The following is an 11476-nucleotide window of genomic DNA, read 5'->3' on the forward strand; positions in this document are numbered from 1 at the left end:
TACCTGCTTCCCAGCTTTCCATTTTGCTGACGTAGACATCTTAATACTGGCTATCTAACTACTCATCTGCTGACGTAGACACCTTAGCACCCGCTATCTAGCTACCGATCTTTCTTGCGCACGGCACTTGACCTAAGCCTTGCTTCAAGCTTCTGGTCCAAGTTCATTCATTCTAGGCCATCAGGCTGTTGTGTGTCTAACGTGCCACTCATCCGAACACTCATCAGTACAAGGAAAATGCCAACCGAACGACCAAGCTAACAGAGCTTGACTGCATGATACCCCATCAACGTCCAGTTTAATAGATGCTCTGGCTCTATCAACACCACTTAATATTGACACTCTCGTTGCCGGACTTTCAATGCACCCCGAAAAGGATTTGTTGAATACCTGCTCACGTCATCGACCTTCTTCACCGCTCATCTGTAGTAACCATCTTTGGCCAAACAGGATCCAGAAAGCGTCTAATCGTCGACTTACCATCCGCTCACGACGGAGTATCCAGCATCGATTACCTCATTGACAAACAGATTGCGGCCACTCAATGTGCTGGGCAAGGAGCCGAACTGTCAAACCATCCTGACAAGAAATTTTCGTTACAGGACCAATTGCAACCACTGGAGACGGCAAGGTAAATAGGGAGATACTAATTAAGGTTCCAAGACAAGAAATTGACCTCTTTAATGTAACAATGCTCTGGTGGTTAATAAGCTCAGAACCCCCGTACATAATACATTTTCTGAAAGCCTAGATATAGGGGAAGATTTTGGTAATCACAGTGTCACCATTGTTTACATAATTATCATGTGACAGGTAATTTGCATAACCTTTCAAAAATCTGTTTTCCCTATGTTTTGTCTCAATACTTCAAAATATCTGACTAAAAGTGCTGAAATGCAAACTGTCACAATGTTCTTCCAAAGTGTGTCTCAGAAAATCTCAGATCCTTTATATCTTGCTTAGTTTTTATTTGAGCGCAATTTGAAAGAAATCAACTACGGTTAAATTCACCGCTCTCGATGTTTTTCAGGCATAAAAATTGTTTAAGAAGGTTTAAAAAAATTCTGAGACACACTTTAGAAGATCCTTAGGACAGATTGCATTAATAAAAATTTCAGCCACATATCCCAAGCATCGAAACAAAACAAAGGGAAAACCGATTTTTGAAAGGTTATGCAAATCACCTGTCACGTGATAGCTATGCAAACAATGGTGACACTATGGTAACCAAAATGTTCTCCTATATCTAGGCTTTTTGAAAATATATAATTTATGGGGGTTCTGAGCTTATTAACCACTAGAAAATTGTTGGCTTAAAAAGGTCACTTCTTGTCTTGGAACCTTGAGTGAAAGGGTCGTTTAGTAGAATTGAATCCACACGGGACATTTTGACAGACTTCTAAATTTGTCGTTTCGAACCGTGAATTTTTGGTGAAATCAAAGCCGACTTAAATGTTGTTCACGGGCTTGCGAGCCGTACTGCCATGTATCATTACATTACTTTTGTTCAAACATGCAGCGATAGGTCATACAGTAATATCATTACACGGTTAGTTTTTCTATGGAGATGGACAATTGAACGATAAATTATGTACTAATGTGATAGTGCCGTGATTGTCATATTATTGACGACGGCTTGATGTGGACGCGATTGGTTACTTGTCATACTTCACATTTGCACACCGAGTTAACAGAAACCTGAGAGCAAGAAAAATATTCCTTGACTAATGATCAAAACACTCCATGGAACAATTGAATGCACGCATGAAACTACGACAACTTTTCTGTCCTGTATTGTTTTGGAACAAAGACGATATACTTAACGTAAGTATGATGACACGGCTAGTTTTTATGTGGAGATGAACAATTGAACTATAAATTATGTACTAATGTGATATTGCTGTGATTGATAGCTACGAAAAGCTGTTCAACAAGTTGATACATCAAAGCGATTTTAAAATGGTCCATTATCTCTAATCAAGCCAACTTGTGTTCGCTTCACGAGCATGCATGAAAACTTGTATTATGTCATAAATCAAAGCTAGAATTAAGTCATTAATGGATAATTTCACTCTGGTTACAATCAAACAAAGTTATCACATGGCAATGCGTGCTGCCGTTGCACAGCAATAAACAAGGTGCAGGTCTAAGTGTTTTTCTAAGTATTAAAGTATTACAAAAAGTTACAGAGAATCGTCATTACTAACTTAAACTCTTTTAATAAGCGGTTTTTATTCAAACGATCCCATCGAGCACGAAACACTGAAATTTAATGCTATTTATTTGAGTATTTGGAAAACAGCAACATTTGTCTCTTTTACTGTCGCCTTCATCCTTTGTACCTGCCTCAGTTTCCGTCAGTCTGTCTGTACTAGAAAAGCAATCACAGACAATTTCTATCTCCCTCTCTCTCTCTCTCTCTCTCTCTCTCTCTCTCTCTCTCTCTCTCTCTCTCTCTCTCTCTCTCTCTCTTTCAAATCATAGTGGCAAAAATTTTGGAACTGTTTTACTTCACAGATGTGTTTTCATACTCAAATATACAGTATTGTCGGGAAAGCTTTAGAGTAATGTGTTTCATTAAGAGTACCCGTGCTAATTTTTCAAACGCTTCTACACTGAAACCTTTGTATGTAAGCCACGTGCGAAGCGATCTGATACTGAAGTGTTATACGGTTTTCATGGTAAGTAACATAAATTTATAAATCATTTGTGTGGAACAAAATGTATGAAAGTCTACGTTTTTAATCAATTGTACAATGTACTTCAAAAAATTACAATTCTCTATGTAATAGATTTAGCTTCCACCATTGGGGAGGAAGTGTGAAGTTGGATATGCTACTATAGTTTACAAACTGGTCAAGGTATGTTGTAATTGTCTGTCCATTTTGTACAAAATATCTTTTAACATACGGAACAGACAGCTATTTTTCCGAGTAAGCGTTTTTAAAGCTGATTCGAACATTCGATTCATTTGGCTCTGCTGCCAAGCTTTGGCGTGTACTCCTGCAGCGGTGCGTGTTTTACTAGTTTACCTGAATTGTTTTTATTTCTTTGTTTTGATTGTGACGCAATATTTATCTATTCGTGATTTGTTATTCTTTATGAGCTATATGTTGTTTTTATGCTTTCCTAAAGTGCCCACAATTGTGTTTTATGGCCTTTGGTTTACTTTAAGAAGTAATAAAAAATATATAAATACAAAATAATGTAACCTTAGTTTCAATCATCAGATGTATATATAAATTAACCAAGATGTCAAAGAAAGGAAACAAAAATGCGAATAAACCAGCCAAGAAAGAGATAGAAAGTAACAACCACAATAAAATGAAGGCTCCAATCAGCGAAGCAAGCTGTAAAGAAAGACAAGAAGAATCAATCTTTTGTAAGGAAGGTTCCCAGCATCATTAATCAATCAGAAAGAGAATACAGATTACTATATATTAGGGGGTAACATTGAAGTGCATCATGTTTTGAAATGTTTCAAGAATTGTGCTGATAGACATTGGAAGTACATTTTCATTTACTATATAGCTTAACTTAAATGCAACCTCTTCGATTTAAAAGCCTAATCAAGAATTGCAAGAAATCTATCCCGTTCGCATCTTGCTTATACAAAAAGTGTGTTTCCGTCTGTAAAATACTGATTTGATATCAAACTTTTATGATTTAAAATCTTTAAAGTTTGAAACATCACTCGCATTTTTCACCTTGGAGGACAGCTACATGTATTAATATAATCGAAATAAAATTTACAAATTAAATCAAGGGCTATCTCCACGTGATAATGAAAATATTGAAAAAAATGGAATTTATATTTGACTTTAAGTAAATATCTTGCTATACTTCACGGAAGAGATGAACTTATAAATATTTATGAACTTTCTCTGAAATTGCCACAGCATTTTGCAAAATGTTAAAATTACTTGACATTGTTCAGATACAAAAGAAAATGGAATGATAACACAGGCTGGACTATTGCAAATGTGCCCAGCTAACGCTTTGTTACTATCCACAGTTGCCTCTTTCCTGAGCTCTTTCAGCTTTTTCACCATTCCATCACCAGTCTTATTTTCTACGATATACGTAACAAAAGTAAACACGCTTTCAATAAAAGAACTTGATTACCTTAGCAGCAACAAAAACATACTGATAGTAAGTATACTCGCATTGTAAAAAAGTTGGAAAATTGTCGCATATAAAGACTTTTACTATTAGCCAGGTGGTATCGATAATAAAACAGTATATCCTGACCGGTTGGTGACTATATGCCACATTTGATTCTCAATGTTTTTCACTTCCTAAATACGAAGGTGATTTGGCATAATGTGCAAAACACTTTAAAATGTTTATTTGCGGTCAAACGGGAAGATTTAGAGACAAAGTTTGGAATAGATGTTCAGTGACAGTTTTTGAGATAAAACTGTCACTAGGCAAAAATGAAGCTTTCGGTTTATAAAAAATGCAAACTAAATCCATATTGTGATTTATGACTGACAAAGCGTCGGACACGCCCCCGCCTCTTTTTTCTATATAAGCAGGTGTAGTGAACACAAGAAGCATCACTGAAGCCCAGCTCTACCACTTGTGTAACTGCTGAGACTGGTAAGTAAACCACTAACGATATTTTTCATTTGTTATTAACATTGCCTGTGAGATTACTTTTTCAATGTGTAGTCTTCTGATGCCGTGAATCTTTCATGTTCTGCATGTACTAAGGACTTATGCAAGTGTTTTCTCGGTTTGTGAAGTGGACTAAGATCAAAATGTTGGATCTCCAATTTTCGAAAAAGCTCCAGTCTTCCCAAAATGTAAGCTTGTAATTGTAGTGGTTTCATCAAACGTCTTTGTAAACTAAGGTCATTTCAGTAAGCTCTTGACGTAAGACATCGGCAATACGAATGCGATCAAGAGGAAGTTTTTCCAGTCTCGCCGCGGGACTTAGAATAATTTTATGTATATTTCTACTTATTGACGCCGCTGTTTCTTTTTTCTGCAGATATTGCAATAAACATGAATTTAAATTTGCTGCTGTCTTCTTTGCCTGTGCGGTGACGTGTTACGCTGTAAGTAAACATAATTTATATCGCTCATTAAATCAAAATAATTTTGAAAAAACACTGGTTTAATTTACCATTATCGCAAATTTTGTCTACTCTTAACAGTATTATAGTGATTCTTATTAAGTTTCAAAAACGGTAAATATTGTTTTGTTTTTTTCGCGGTATTATGTATGCAATGTGAACAACAACACGCACTTCGCATTAGGAAGACAATATTTGTACGCTTTGTGAAACTTAAATTGGGTTATAGAGCCAAGTTTGTAGTCTTGGCTTGTCTTTTGAAGGATTAAGCGAAGTCCTGCTAGAGTTACAGTAGGGCTTCGATTTTGCTCGAATCACGCAAAAAATAAGTGATTTAGCTGATAATTACGAAATGCACAATTCGTCGGAACTAAAAGGTAGTACACATTGTCGTTCTTGATAAAACGTTAATCGGCTAATTAAAGTATTTTCTCTTTTTAACATCATGCCGGAGTAGCAAGGTCCAAGTAAGTCACTCTATTTACTCACTATATTCCATTATTTGTTTCATCGATAACATTATTTAAACTAAAATGTATAATATAATTAGCAATAATGGTGCCTGTAATCTCGTTTAGTACATTCTAGTTATCTGAGGCACTATGTGTCAAACTACCTTGCGCCATTTCTAAATTTACGTAACTTTGTTATATGGAGTGTAACACCAAATTATTGTGTTAATGCACGTTTTGTTGGCAATGGCGTTTCAAGATGCGTTTAACCAAGGTGTCTAAAGATACAATCAAAAACATATACCTTTGCGTTATGCGTTACATTCTATGCTCTGAGCGCCAGCTTACTTGTAGGTCTGATATACCTAATTCTTATCTTGCTACGAACGAAACCGTATTAAGGTATCAGCTACATGGTACGATAGTCAGTCTTTGCCTCTTATCACAAAACAGGTGATTGGCACGACGTATGGCATTGTCTATTTTAAACATAGAGAAAGATAGATAGAGTGGCAACGGGTATTGTTTAAGGCGTGAATCGGTTACGTAACCCATCCATGTTCGCCTCGCCTAAGGTTGCTCTCCGCCCCTCTTTTCCGAACAGTGCCGACCATGAATCCTTCTGTAGTTTTCGGATTTTCGCCAATTGCTAGCGAAAGTATGTTCGGCAAAGTTTGTGTTGTTGTTGTCGTGTGGTGCTGAGCAGAATTGACGTGCTGGCGAAAACGGGAGTGTTTTGAGCTTCAGGAAAACGAGTTTTACCGTTTTAAAAATTCCTCTCATATTTTTATGAATATATAATGAGTGTGTTTGAACCAAATTTGAAAGTCTTTTATCGATACTGTCTGGTTTTACTCAATGGTTTACGGTCAGTCGTACCCTGTTTTACACGTGCGTCAAGGAAAGACATGTTTATGAAACTGCTGGCGTGTTATGTTTTGATTGGCGTGAAGCAGTGTTTCTGGCCTGAGAGCTCACAAAGTAACTATGGTTGCTACGCGACTGGCAGTACGATGCCATCTCGTCGTATTTTTCGCATAATCTCGTGTAATCATCAACCACAAACAAAGCCTCCAAAAAGTTTAACACCTTTGGAGCTCATTTTAATATGAAAGCCAATAGTCTACCGAGACGACCATGGACAAAAGGCATGCAAGTGTTGCTACTCTGTCTATTTTACTCTGTGTTTTAGCTTATCAAATAATGCTCCAGTACTTCATATGACGAGGTTTTCTGATTATCAGCTAAATAATGACTATAGAAAGTAAACAACTGTACTCTGGAAAACAATTCAGATTTATAATGAGAGTATATGAAGTTTCCTAAATTTTATATCAAGCCAGCCAAGGTACACGATATGAATTATTTCATTTCAGAAAGCATCCTGTACTTTTTCTATTAGCCTCTTTACATGTGTGTGACTACACGACGGCTGTTTCCATAGTACATTTAACAGTTGTATGCAACAAAACGTGTGTGCATCAGAATGCATATTACTTCCCAACCATTACGCTTTCAAGCGTCGTATTATACTGCTATCACATTATTATGCTATTCACAGGCTCTATCACGATGGAAAACTGTGAAAAGGGAGATTGCGATTGTATGGTGTATGAAGTATACTGTGAACAAGACCCTGACGACCATCCATACCAACAGAAAGCAGCTGAGTTTTGCAGCACTCTTTCAGTACAGGCTGGTGGACCACCAGGTCGACTTGCAGCGTTACGTACTCGCGTTATCGACGATGCAATCAGAAACCACATCTTAAGTAATAACATGCATCAAAGCCCATGCATTAACAGATACGGATTCTGGATCGGTCTTAGTGACAGCCTGACGGAGGGTGATTCATCTGGAGTGATGGGGAGCTCATTGCGACTTCGACTATAGCAACTGGGCATCGGGCGAACCAAACAACAACACAAAGAAAGACGCTTTGGGACAAGATTGCGTACAGCTTTGGTAAGAATACGCTCAAATTCAAACGAATGGTAAAACTATATTAAATGTTAAGACTTTCAATGACCGCATCAAAACAAGGCTTTCTTATATTAACCATTCTCACTGACGAAACTCGCTCAAACCGATCGTTTGTTCACCGTAGTCCCTTCTATTCCCCACTGAGTATAAAATTTGGCATTCTTATGATTAAACCAGAAACAATGGTATTTTATCCACCGAATCGTACTCAGGTATCTGCAACATGGTATAATAGCCAAAGCCATATCTTATTATTACTTATGCTAGATTTTTCAGTCCAGTGTGGTTTTCTATAATTATAATACGATGAACTGCCCATTGTCACTGTTTCGCTTCCTTCTGTGCCTCTATCAGTCTTTCTGTCTTTTTTATGGTTGTTTGTTTGTTCGGCTTTGTCTATCTCTTTTCTCTGTTTTTTATAAATTCACTGTAGATTTTGTATGCCTCGGGACAGAATTCACCCTTAAAAGGTGTGTCGTTTTTATAAATATCAACAGGTTCAGGGGCGCTCACAACGGTCTGTGGGACGATGAATACTGCGACTTCCGGCCAAAAGGCATTGTCTGTGAAATTCCAGGTATGCACAAAATAACTATGTGTCATTTATATCATATAATGTAAGCAACAGAGTAGATTCTATAAATCGTTGCCGATTCAAACATTCAGTTACAGTTGTTTTAAAACTACAAAATCGGAGTATTACAAGATATCATATGGTATGATACATTAAAATAAGCCTCTCTGCGATGAAAGGTATACAGTCACCTGTAATCTAAATATGCCCAGATATGCTCAAAGGGTCGTTTCTCGGTATTCAAAATTCCCATGTGAGGGCGCTGTTTTTAAAAAGCGGCCACCCGCGTAAATCTTTGAGTGGCTAGTTTTTTCTCTTTCCATGGTAACTGTAGAAAAATTGGAACCGGTGACAGTATACCATTAATCTTAAAATCTTTGTCGGAAGACGCAATTTCAATTTTCTGTCTGTCTTGGCATTTAGACATCTGTGCTAAAATCATAAGTTAAAATTATCGCATTAAAGGAAGCAAAATACTCAAACCTCTTACAAACTGCTATTTTCAAAATAGATGGGAGTTCGAGCTTACATTTGGTCCTCGGGCATTTGCAACTTCCAACAGAAACAAGACAACACTAAAGAGTTTCTTATACATTAGTGGAAGCAATTTCTAAAATAGTTTTTAAGCCAAGCACACACACATCATTCCGTATGTCTTAATCTTGGCCTCTTTTCTTTCTTTGTTTCAGACCCTCATTGCCATTCCTTGGGGGCGTAGAAACTCACCAATCGTTTCGTACATAAAACACAGGATACGTCCGGCACTATCTGAGCTAGTGTCAATAATCAATCCTTCTTTGTCCCTTCACTGTAGCTAAATGAGAGATTATCGTCAATTTGTGAAAAAGTCACTCTTAAATAAATCATTATTAAAAGCAAGAACGTCGTCTTGCATGGCTTTATTTGAAAGTGGTAAGTCAAGAAATATAACAAAACGTATTTAAGAGTATATCCATGCCAATAAAAGCTTTGTCAACGATGAAAATGCATCCTCATTTTGGCGCACATGTAGCGTTTGCCACTATCATTGTCTGAAAGAGGCTAGGGTTTCCTATTGATGGTATGTTCGAAGACGGGTAACAACTTGTCCCCCTCTCAAATCGAAAATATCGATAAATTAATATGCACAATGATGCACTCTGAGAGGTGTTTCAATTTATTTTGCACCCAAAAAACAATTGCGTACCCCCTTCTTTCTCTTCATATTTTGAGCAACACCTCCTTCCCCTCCTTGTAGATTTCGGTTTTTTTGAGTGACCGGGCCCTTCATAGTCCAATATCGGATAGAAGTCTACCAACTTGTGAAGGATTTCATCGAATAATTGAGCCGCTAGGTGACTGTTTCGTGGGAAAATGTCAAGAACATGATCGTATGTAAGATTAGTAGAAATGAAATTTCTCTGCAGATGACTGAAAGACTCAGCCCTTTTGAGCCGATCTTGCGTTGCTCGGACAGCAGTTTAAAGCCGAATAGCGCCCGCAATAGACGGCTTGATATATAGTCTACTCTCGGGAAAAGGCTAACTCGTAAAGGTTGTACTGGCATTGGAAAAAGTTCGAACAGGACAACAATGTCCCAATTTTGTCAACATTGGGTTCGACTGGGGCTAACACGGGGTCATCAACCTGAAAGGCAAATTCATATGCATTGGCAAGGTGTAGAGAGGCTGACCGGAAATAAGCTTGAAATGGAATGGATAAGTTCGAATTACTGCCTAGAACTGCCCGGGAAAGTATTACCAACTTGATCGTTTTTAACGAGTACAAAATTACGTACTTCATACAGCTGTCAATAATTAAAAAAATTCTACGGTACAAATAAACTCATCTCCTCGGGTATTCTATGCGTACAATTACTAATGAGGAAGAAATGTCCATGCAAGGTCCACAAATACTGTAGTTGCAGCTAAGGTTGAATATTTGCACTTCTAAACGTACTTTGAACGTCAAACGTTATGTTGACTTTTTCATTTTTCTTACTTCTCTCGAGAAGTCAGCTTTCTCTATAGCACATCTGATTCAGTCTAGAGGACGCTCGTGATCTCAGGCTCGTGTTTCAAAATATTTTCCGATATCTGTCCTAGGCACACATAACGGAAACAGTGATCGGTGTTTGCGGTCCCATAAGGTCCGTTTACTGCTCACTGATTGGCTGGACCCTTTCTCTTCCGTCTCATTATCATATAATGATCACCTCGCTGCACTGTGATTGGTTACCTTGTGTCCTTGTCCTATTAGTCTCTTTCTGTAGTGTTCATTGCCTCGTAATGTAATGTCCCATGTACTTCGTGTATACCATTGTGGTAACCATGCAGTTATCGAAAATATTGCACCCGGCACGTGGCTAGATCACTACTTACAAAGACAAAATTAAAGGTATACAGTCACCTGTAATCTAAATATGCCCATATATGGTCAAAGGGGCGTTCCTTGGTATTCAAATGCCCATGTGAGGGCGCTGTTTTAAAAAGCGGGCCACCCGCTTAAAATCTGTGATTGGTTAGATCTTCTCTCTTCATGGTAACTGTGGCAAAATTGGAACAGGTGACAGTATACCTTTAATACGGAAGGCCGAGTTCGTATGAGATACATTCGCTTGTTTAAAAAACGCACGTGTCTATTTGGCATTGGCACCTGGTACCCTGTCCCATTTATATCGCTGGCTGCGCTGCTCACGAAAATAAGTCAGCTATGGGCTATTGTAAGCATGGCTATCATGGGTCAATAGTACCATAATCCCTCCACTCACAGTCCCTTGACAATACAAGAGCAACGATTGCATTTAATTTATTTCCAACTTGGAAACTCCTTCGAATTTAGATTTCTTTTGCCCATGGAGTAATTTAACTCCATTGTTTCCCGAAACAAGTATCCCTATTTTCGAATGAGAAAAGAAACATCATTTAATTTTGATTCACTGCCGTAAATGCAAGGGAAGGGATATTCTGTCATGTCTAAATATAAAGAAACAAAGACGATAATCGTCATTTCACCACTAAATGTCATCATAGAAATACATAGTCTGGGACATAAAAGTGGAGCCGTGCAAATACAACGTTAGATGTTTCGTCGTCAATTTCCAAGCTTGCCACTATATGCAGACGTGCTGATCACACGAGCTTGCACGGTGACTGTGCTCATTAATATGCAGTCACAATTCTGACTAAAATGGTAGCCCATACCTGATCCTATTTTCGTGAGCAGCACAGGCAGCGTTAGAAATGGAACAGAGACTTGGCAAAAGGCGTGGTGGATTGGCCAAATTAGGACAAAATGTGACCAATAGACCACGTCAAAGTCGGTAAGAGAAAATGTTGAATTGTTGGATTTAATTATACCAACCTGTGGAGGTTTCCCATCGAAAGTGTGAACTGCTCGGTTACTGT

At 38.0% G+C, this 11476-nt stretch overlaps 1 long non-coding RNA gene across 1 annotated transcript; it reads left to right on the forward strand.

The window, feature by feature from the left end:
* Positions 1–7417: 7417 nt before the first annotated feature.
* On the forward strand, positions 7418–8815 carry LOC139128306 (uncharacterized). Its single transcript, XR_011551250.1, has 3 exons — positions 7418–7498; positions 8014–8093; positions 8780–8815. It is a non-coding gene; the product is annotated as an uncharacterized lncRNA (long non-coding RNA).
* The last annotated feature ends 2661 nt before the right edge of the window (positions 8816–11476 follow it).

This window comes from Ptychodera flava, unplaced genomic scaffold (genome assembly GCF_041260155.1).
Source record: "Ptychodera flava strain L36383 unplaced genomic scaffold, AS_Pfla_20210202 Scaffold_48__1_contigs__length_985763_pilon, whole genome shotgun sequence".
In the NCBI taxonomy this organism is placed as follows: Eukaryota; Metazoa; Hemichordata; class Enteropneusta; family Ptychoderidae; genus Ptychodera; species Ptychodera flava.